We start from the raw sequence: 10,434 nt of genomic DNA, 5'->3' as shown, positions 1-10,434 counted from the left end.
TGCACCAATATCTAATGATAATGGTTAAATGCTTGTTACATTTCTATTGCTTGCCTTACCTTTTTTGGTTTTTCCTCACTTTCGTCCCCTTTCTTCATGTCTACATATTAATACTTACTTGCACATTGTTATTCTGAAGAGAGGGTTCACAGAGAAGGCCTGCAATCATTTCACATCCATCAACCCTCCAACTTGAAATCCCATGGAGGTATGTCCTCATTGCTGTAATTAGGTTTTGATGGGAGAATATATGGTTGAACCTATAACAACTTCTACTTATTTTGGGGCTTGATTGTTTCTTCCTAGTAGCCAATGGAGTTCTTGTTTGCAATGTAATTTTAATTTTATATTCCTGATATGTAGTGTAGGATCTTGGACATAATATCCATTCAATAATTAAGGATGGATACATTAATTGATTTCATGTCTAAAGACAAATAATTAAGTCATGTTGCTTTTTTAAAGAGATATACAGTACTTTAAAATGTGCTCTAAAAAAGTTTGTAAATGAATAGAGCTGCATGTGAAAATTAAGTAGAACATATAATCTCAAAAAAATAAGCTTTTCATTTACTCATATATATATATATAGTATATATATATATAGTATATATATATATCCATTTATTTTTTCTGGGTCTTAATAGAGCTCTATTTGTTCACTGTTCTTCAGTCATTTTTTGTTACAAATGCAGTCTTAACTATTTAACTGTGCTTAAACAAAATGGTTCATGCCATGCAAAAGCAATATTTTATGCACTTTTTTTGGGATAGGTGGGGTGGGTTAGTCCACAGACATGGTTACCTGTGTTTTTTAAGGAATAAGAGTTTTGTTTTGTTTTTCTTTTTTATTGCTTTTGTAACTAGTCAATGCTAGTTTCACATGTGGGAAAATAATTTGTCTCTCCTGGATTGGAATGAGTCTCTGGGGCAAAGAAGTGGTTTTCCATCTTATACCCTTCTTGACTATTGTCCTTTCTTACTCACCCATAGCGTGGTGAATGTCTTGCCTGCAGTTGTGATCTGTGTCCTGGGGAGGAAGAGCCAACAGAAACTTTTTCTCTTAAAGGGTCTCTTCCATCACTAGGTTTATCTGCAAAGCAATTTGGGCTGGAGTTTGCCTGCTGGTCCTGCCTCATCCCTTGGAACTCTAAAAAGTCATTGTCAATGACACCCCACATCAGTGTTCCTCCCCTGCCATAGTTGAACCCCTCTGTGATCCAAAACTTCTTCAAAAATGAAGTCTAAAATATTTCCAAGTTCAATTAAACAGAAAATGAAATATTAGTGATAGTCTTAAAGATTAGAAATAGAATACATAAAAATTTAGAAAAACTAAAATAAAGTAAAAAATAAATTGGGGCATTAAAAAATGAAAAATATAAAAAATTTTTTTGATGTTTTGCCTTTCATCTCTCTAATAGGTATTGCCCTGTGTGTGTGTACAGTGGCAAGACAATCTCTTCCATTCCTTCCTCAGTGTCTACAAACTCTTTTTTTAAATTATATCTTCAAAGTTTTAGGTCACAGTAAAGTCACATATAAAATATAGGGAACTCTCATATACCTAACATCAAACCCCTTTCCCCCTTCCTCAAAATGATTTTTTTTACATGTGGATGCTATATTTGCTGCAACTGATGTACAGATATTTAAACATAGCTACCAATCATGGTTCCATTATAGTTTACATTATCATTTACATTTTAGACTATGCACTTTTATAAATTTTTGGTTACAATATGATTTACATTATGGTTTGTATTGTAGACTGTACACCTTTATAAATTTGGGTGATATTTAAAATGGCCAGTATCCATCATTGCAGGATCATTCAGAACACTTCCATTGCCCCCCCCAGTAACCCCCTCTTTTAACTATTCTATTCCTCTCTCCCCTTCCCCTTAGGGTGGGAGGGAATTCTCCAGGGCATGCATATAGGTTACATAGATCTGTTCAGATGTTTGTTGGGTATTGACATAGAGGGTAGAGTATCACATGAAAACTGAGGGAATGCTGAGTTCCCATTCTGGAAAACCCTGTCACACTCTCCAATGGAGCAGCAACAGTCCCCCAAGTGCAAGGGCACAGAGAAGAAGGATGGTCCAATGTTGGGCCTTTGATACTGATGACTATGTTTATGAGCCTGTGTGCTTGAATTTTCAACTTGGCCTAGAGCTGCAGGGTACCTAAGAGTTACCTCCTGAGAGCCTCCATGTTACTCATATGTGGCCACTCTCTAAGCCAAACTCAGCATTACATCCCCCCCATCAAGGGACATGACTCCCAGGGATGAGCCTCCCTGGTGCAGAGGGATTACTGCTGAGCACCAGCTGGTAATGCTACTAGAAAAAGACTTTGAAAAAAGGGGGAAATGATAAAGACAAATGAGTTTATATGGCTAAGAGTTTTCAAAATGAGTTGGGAGGTCATCAGAAGGCTTGCGCTTATGCACATCTCAGCAGGATCTCAGAGACAGCCAAAGTAGATACAACCCCAGGTAGTGGTGCTCCTTAGGGCTATGGAGACACCTAATCCCTATGGTCATGGCAGATGGCTCTGCAGTTTTTTGCTTGCCAGTGGGTCCAACTTTGGCATTTGTGCTCCTGAGTGCAACAGAGTTGGACACAGATATGACCTCTCTATGCATGCCTCTTCTGTCACTTTTACTGAACCTGTGGTTGGCACTGGGGTTGGTGTATGCTCAGGAGTCTTGAATCTCTGGACTGTCTATGTGCCAGCTGGGCCCTGAACTTCAGCAGAGTTGCAACACCTACTCTACAGTTCATTGGACCCAGGTCAGCTAACGGAGGTGATGATAGTCAACCATCTCACCAGGGAACCCAGAGGGTCTACAGCTGCAAGCAGGAGAATTCCATCCATCAGCCATGTGGGATCTAAGGCCCCTCTCAATTTAGAGGTGGAGTGGATATCACCATCTCAGGGTCCTCAGGATGGAGTAATAAAATATGGATTAGAGTGGAAAAAAAGAAAAGAGTCATTGTCTTCACCAGTGTCTATTTCAATGAAGCTCCTCCTCTCCCTTGAAAAGAAACTGTTTTTGCTTGAGAAACTGAGGGGATAAACCTTTTGAAGGTCCCTGACAGTTGTCAGAAACCTCCCATCAAAGGTGTGTCTCCCTGGGGAGAGTTTTCTTCCAAGATGTTGGTGCTGATGTGCTATGAGGTGGTGAGCAGAGTCAGCTGTGATGACTGGCAGTGGCCTGGCTGTGCTGGGGGTGGGGTGTCTGTGGTGCACCGCATCTACTTTCCTGAGAGTTCACTTTGAGGGATCTGGGCTTGAGTGAGTTGTTGCCTTTCAGCATGCCCTTAGGGCTGTCTGGGACAATGCCAGACTGTGGAGGACTGTGGGCCACCCTGGGAACCATGGGCATTCAGGTTCACAGTTATGTCAATTGGAGGATGTGTCAAGGCAGCATCCCACACAGCCGGCCCTTTCTCTCTAAGTGTTAGAGACAGGGGACCTAGGCTCTGTGGTGCTCTTCTGTTCACATAAGGTCAGTGAGGAACTTCCCCTGCAAGTGGGAAGCAGAGGGCAGTGGCAGGGGAAGTCTCTGTCTCAGTGAATTCAGTGGTGCAGCTGGTGAAGCTGTCAATGCTGTCAATGCTTTTCATGTCCATCATGATCTTGGTGTGCACCAAGGCCAGCTGCTCTGGGGGCGGGCCACCCCTTCCACCTCAATCTCTTCCTCAAACGCAGGTGGTCTTTTCCTGGTAGTCTGGGTTTAGGTGAGAAGGAGGCTATGTCTTGGTGATTTCATTGTATAGCATCTCCAGTTTCTGGTCACTTAGGTGCTGTGGCTGAAGGAAGGAGTGTTGTTCACCTGCTCTTGGGATTCCTTTTGGCTAACTTTCTGGTGCTTATTCTCCTAAGACTTGTAGGAACTTGTTTCAGACAGTGCCTTCCCAGCCCACCTCTACAGGCTGGGAGACAGTTAATAATCATTGGCTGAGTCCTTCATATTGGCCAACTCTCCTGCCTTCTCCACAGCTGCATCTCTCAGTTCCATACATCCACCGAAGGCATACCTTAAGTTCATAGAATGATGCTTCCATTCCCTTTTGCCTGCTTCAGAGCCTGTCTTCTTTTAATTGCTTTATCCTGGCATTTCTGCTCCTTGTAAAACTCTGAAAATTTGTTTACAATGATTGGGATGGGGAAGGCTATAACCAGGATCCCAGCAATACAGCAGAGGCCACCCATGATTTTCTATCATAGTGTTTTAGGGTAAATGTCACCATTGCCTATAATGGTCATGGTGATGGTGGCTCACCAAAATGATGTGGGGATATTGGTGAATTTGGTAGCATCTTCATCTTTCTTAGCAAAAGATGACAGGCTGAAAATATCATGATCCCCATTGCCAAAAACAGTATCAATGAGTCAAATTCATTGTAGCTCTCTTTGAGGGTGAAACCCAGATACTGCATGCCTATTGGATGTCTTTTGAGTTTTAGGATTCTCAGGATATGCATGAATCAGAAGATCTGAGCCACACACCTCATGTTCTGGAACTGTAGCATGCTTTTGTTGGATTCCATCAGGAAAATGGTGACATAGTAATGTAAAATAGCCAGCAAATCAGTGATGTTTAGTGGGCCTTTAAAGAACTTCCATTTATTGCATGAGGATAGGAACAATAAAATGTACTCCCACAAATCAAGCAATACACACAGCCTCCACATGTGCTAACTGGGGGTTGTCATTTGGTTGTCTGAATTCATCTGTTTCCTGCAGCTCCTGTAATGTGTTGAGTGATAAAGTAATGATGGAGTGTGAAATGAATAGGATAGACATGACGGCTAAGATCTTCCAAACTTTTAATCAAAGGAAACTGGAAAGTCCAAGGTGGACAATTGGTGGATCGCAGTTTTCTTTGACTCCAAAATCAGAACCACAGTGAAAATCGTTTTATATTTCATGGCTTTGAAGTTACTAATCAGTTCGGTTTTTCCAGCAAGTCCCAGTTTCTTCCTTTCTCAGGGCAGTAGGTATAATCAAACTCTTCTCCCTCTTGGTCTCTCGTTGCCTTGGGCTCGTGCCTCAGTTCTTTATTCATTTGCTCTTTCTTTTGATGATATCTGGCTTGACAGCAGGACTCTAAATAAATCTCATCAATTCCCCAGTAACCAAGCTCTTGGTCAAAAGAGAGAGCCCACATTTCTTCCATCATGTGGAGTTTCCTGTCCAGTAGGAATTTAAAATGGAAGTGAAGGCTCCTGGATACGGATCAAAAAAATATTCCTTCTTGTTCAAATTATAGTCATCACACACTTCCAGGAGGCTCCCATGGGTGTTGCATGCTTAAAGCTTCCCCAAGCGTGTCCTCGGTAGCCAGTCAACGTTCTCCACAGAACTTGGCGGTTGAGGCCCCTCCTTTGATTTTGACTCTCCTAGAACGCGTTTTGCTCCTAAGGATGCCCACTGGTTCTGGTGGAAGAGACAGTGTCAACCTTGAAGTCTTCCTATTTACCCAGGGGTAGCTTTTCTGCCAATTCGAACTAGACAAAACCTCAGGGCTAGGGTCCTTCATAGAACAAGCTCGGGAAGGTCAGATGAAGCACTGTCCCTGGAGACAGGCATCTCTACAGGCACAGGTAGTAGCTCCACAGACCCGCTCAGCTGAGGCACAGCCTCGGGCACCACAGAGGCTGTGGGATTCCCGCTCCCGCTGGGCGCCTGTCCCCGCGACGATTCCCTTCGCTAATGATTTGTCACTGGAAAACCCTCCCTTCCACAGAGGAGAGTCTCCCTGGCTGGAGATCCTGCGGGCTTCTCTCCCTTGTCTGTACGGTCCTGACTCTGGTTCACCGTCTCTAGGAGGAAGGCTTAAGGAGAGGTAATGGGAGAAAGCTAAGGCACCCTTTAAAGAACAATTGTCTTACTTGCTCTTCACCCCTTCCCCACGCGGGGCTCCCTGCCGAGAAATCCAGCGCGAGGAAGGAGCTGAAGCGGGCAGCGCAGCCGAAGAGTCACCACTGCCTTGGCAGCCCGAGGCTCAGCAGCGCAGGCAGGGAGGCTGTTTGTGTGCAGGAATCAGGCTGGGTGTGGGGGATGAAGCACGGCACTCGGGAGCCTTTCCCCACCCTGCAGCTCGCGGACTGGGGTGCACAAGATATCCATTTATTTTTTAAACAGAGTTTCTGGACTAGAGGGGTTTCTGTTTTAAATTTTACTACATTGTGTAGATGCATATCTTTAAAAAGAAAATTCAAACAAAACCACATCCCTCTTACAAAGACCTTACTTCTCTTTTACCCAATTATATCCAAATAAGGTTTAATGACATTTAAGGTCTTTGAAAAATTGACTCAAACTTATCTTTAATTACCATATCCTGTTATTTGATTTAGTCCATATAGGCAATAATCCCTTCTAAATTTAGTTACTTGCTCTTTTAATTTTTTTCTATATTAGAGAAGTTGTGAGTTTACAAAACAACCATTCACAAAATACAGGGTTCCTATTACCACTCTACTACCAACACTTGCATTGATGTGGAACATTTGTTACAACTGATGACAGCATATTTTTATAATTATTCTATTAACTAGAGTCCATTGTGTAACATAGCATTCACTGTGTAGTGTATTTCCAAGGATTTTAAAAAAATTTATTCTGTAACTATGTATACTAGCTAACACTTCCCCTTTTAATCACATGCAGAAATGTATTTCAGTGTTGTTAATTGCACTCACAATGCTGTAGTACCGTCAACACCATCCATTCCCAAAACCTTTCCATGATTCCAAATAGGAACCTAGTACCCTTTAGGCTTTAAATTCCCATTTCCTATCCCCACCTCCTCCCCTGGTAACCTATATTCTAGATTCTGACCCTAAGAGTTTTTTTATTTTAATTATTTCAACTTAGTGAACTACTCACTTTTTAAAAATTTTTTTAATTTTTATTTTCTATGCCACCCTATAGTGTCACCTCCATTTCTAGACTTATTGCAATTCTTTAGGCCTGGATTTTTAACTCTGCATCTCTGTAAGAGCAGGTTGTCAGTTCACCCTAGAACTAATCTCAAATATATCATTCCATAGGTTACTCAAACTCCTCTGCATTCTCATAATACATTGCATGCATAAACGTGATCATGAACTCTCTGATGTATTTCATCATCGTATCTACCTATCCATTTGGTAGATTTTCCTAATGCACTATATTTCTCTGGTATTTATATTTCTCACAGTTTCTATGAAATGCCATTACCTTTACATTGAAAATGTGGGGAAAACTTCAATCTTTTGTACATTTTAACTTTATAATCACTATGACCTTTTGTTTTGTCCTCAAGGTAGATGGAAAACCTATGGCAAATAGATTGTGTTCATGGAATAATCAAAGGTATCACACAGTGGTGTTCTCTACTTTGGCCTTTTCTCTTCACCTATTCCCAAAGTTTGATTTCCCAGCACTAAGTCTTAATTGTCATGGATTTGACATAAAATTCCTGAGGTTAATATATTATATGACTTGATCATTCAGACTCAAAATGAGAGTAATGTAGTGGACCAATGAGAGTGCCCTCCCTGGATTCATTCTGATAGGTTTTTCAGACAAGCCTCAGTTGGAGCTGTTTCTCTTTGGAGTCATCTTGTTCCTTTACCTCATGACCCTTCTAGGCAACAGTACTATCATCTTGGTGTCCATCTTGGACTCTAAACTCCACACTCCTAAGTACTTTTTCATCTCCCATCTCTCCCTCCTGGACCTCTTCTTCATCAGCAGTATCATTCCCCAGCTTCTAGCAACCTGTGGGGTTCAGATAAGTCCATCACATCTGGAGGCTGTGTGATTCAACTCTATGTCTCCCTTGCACTGGGCTCCACTGAGTGTATCCTCCTGACTGTGATGTCCAATGATTGCTATGCTACAGTTTGCTGTCCTCTACATTATGCTTTTGTCATGCATCATCAGCTCTGCCATGTCTTGGCCTCTATAATGGCTTAGTAGGGTGGCCACCACATTGATTCAGTCCACACTTACCCTTCAGCTTCCCTTTTGTGGTCATCGCCAGGTGGATCATTTCTTCTTTGAGGTCCTTGTACTCATCAGGTTGGCATGTGTGGACACCACATTCAACAAGCCTGAGTGCTTTGTGGCTAGCATATAATGCCTGGTGGCGCCTTTGTCACTCATCCTAACCTCCTGTGGGTACCTGGCTCAAGCAATTTTGAAGACCAAGTCAGCCATTGGAAGACATAAAGTGTTTGGGACTGCTCTTCTCACCTGTTGGTGGTCATCATCTTCTATGGAACTATCACCTTCATGTATCTGCAGCCAGCCAAGAACAGAGCCAAGGACCAGGGAAAGTTTATTTCCCTCCTCTATACCATGGTGACCCCCATACTTAACCCACTCATCTATACCCTGAGGAACAAGGAAGTAAAGGCAGCACTGAAAAAAATTCTTGAGAAACTATGATTGAGTGGGACATGATTATCAAGAAACATTTAAGAGAGAATTACTAAGGGTGAATCATTTAATGAATGGTGACTCAATAAATAATTTGACTGTGTTCATGATGCTATCAATGAAATTCAGTAGAAGAGATTAAATTAGAGCTTGAATTTCAGAATCAGAACAATCTGAATTTGAGTGCCCATTTTACCACATAAGAGCTGTGGGACTTGGCCAATTTGCATAACAACCATTACATTATCTCTAAACTGGGCTGTATTCTAGGATCTGAAAGGGAACAGACCAATAAAAAGAGATCACTGTTCTAAGGATTTACTATTTTTAAAGCTTGTTTTTATAAAGTTTATTCTACTTAAGAGTCATAGCCATATAATAGATGGCCTATAAATTATTACAAAAGTATTAAAATTTTTATTTTGCAAAGATCATGTGTTCTGACCAGTTGCTCAGGACAGAAAGAGCAAACCCTAAACTTCAGTGACATTGTTCTATCAACTATAACTATGGATTCCTGAGCTTCTTAGTTCCACTATGTAAGCCCTGTTACACTCGAGTTCATCTCTAATACTGCACCCCGCCCCCAGTCCTGTATTAGAATTTTCTGATTTTTCACATTTCTCCCCTCACTAGGTTTTTGAGAAGAGCCAGTACATTATGATTTAATCACAGGTTAAAATAAAACTTTTACATATGGCTTTACAATGACTCCCAGCTTTCCCTTTAAGCCCAGGCCTTTTCTCTTCAAAACGTCATGTTAAATTATGTATTTCTAGGGCAGAGCAAGATGGCATCTGTGTGAATGCACCTCATAATCTCTCCTGAAAAGAAGTGTGTGGGTGGGGTTGGAGTCCTGCCAGAGTAGGTTGTTTTGGGGGCTTGCAGGGCCAGAGCTGTCTGGACATTGATTTGGAGAGACAGTGACAGGAGTGGTGCTTGTTAGAGGTAGAATTTTGGGTTTCTGACATGGAGGTCAGAAGTTGTGGGCAGGACCCTTCAACCTAGGGCTGGTGGCTGCAGTGGTCCCAGAAAACTGTTGGTTGTGCAGTGGTGTTCCCAAGCCCCATGTTTCCAGGGTGTGTGGTTCTGGGGTCCATGTCCCCTAAGCCCCCATAGCCCATGCTCCACAGACCCACATACCTTGAGTCTACAATATCCCACCCCAGCCTTCCCATTCCCGAATCCAGTGCTCCCTGAGGTTGTAATTACCCTAGCCCTCTGGTTTTGGACTGACTCTGTGAGTGCAAGAGATTTAGGGGGAGACATGAAGGGGACAGGTGAGTGGGTTCAATTTTCTGCCCCCCCACCCCCTTTTTTTTTGAGCTTGGAAGAGCATACCAGCTGGCTTGGGGAGAGCCTGGGAAGAAAGGAGAGGTGAATCTGCTGAAAAAGCCCAATTTACCTAAACACCCTGGGATAGGAAACTTGGTCTGGGAGAAGGATGAGTCAGAATATCAATTAGTCCTCCCCCAGCACACCTAAGGGAGAGGGGCCATAGGCTGTGCTTTCCAAGTTTTCAATAGCATGTTTGGGGTTCCTGGTGAGGTGTAGGTGCTTTCTCATGGGAAATAAAGAGTCATTGTCTTCTGTGTTGAGTTGATTCACCAAGGACCTACTTGAACCTCCTACTGAGCCCCTCACGCAACTTTCCTGCTGCCCTGGAGGAGAGGGAAATGAGGAAGGGAGAAAGAGGGAACTTCAGATTCCTAAGCATTTTATTTCACCACAAAGAGGATTTCTAGCTTGAAATTTTGGGTTTTTTGTTATTGTCATTGTTTTGTCGTCTGGTTTTTCCTTCCTCTTTACCCCCCAAAGTCCCTTTTATTTTTCTTTTTGTTTCTTTTTGTTTCTTTTCTTTTCTTTTCTTTTCTTTTCTTTTTTCTCTTTTTCTTTTTGTTGCTTGCTTCCCCCCTTTTAAAAATTTTTCTTCCTTTCTCTTCTTTTTTTTTCTTGTATTAGGTGCTGCAGGGAGCACTTCACATTTGC

At 42.1% G+C, this 10,434-nt stretch overlaps 2 pseudogenes; one reads left to right on the top strand and one right to left on the bottom strand.

The window, feature by feature from the left end:
• Positions 1-863: 863 nt before the first annotated feature.
• LOC101440628 (potassium voltage-gated channel subfamily B member 2-like) lies at positions 864-5,554 on the bottom strand (annotated as a pseudogene).
• Positions 5,555-5,576: 22 nt separating this feature from the next.
• On the top strand, positions 5,577-8,454 carry LOC139437695 (olfactory receptor 2G2-like; annotated as a pseudogene).
• Positions 8,455-10,434: the final 1,980 nt, after the last annotated feature.

This window comes from Dasypus novemcinctus, chromosome 26 (genome assembly GCF_030445035.2).
Source record: "Dasypus novemcinctus isolate mDasNov1 chromosome 26, mDasNov1.1.hap2, whole genome shotgun sequence".
Classification (NCBI taxonomy): domain Eukaryota; kingdom Metazoa; phylum Chordata; class Mammalia; order Cingulata; family Dasypodidae; genus Dasypus; species Dasypus novemcinctus.
The sequence above is the reverse complement of the archived record's forward strand: the minus strand, read 5'-3'. Positions and strand labels throughout refer to the sequence as shown.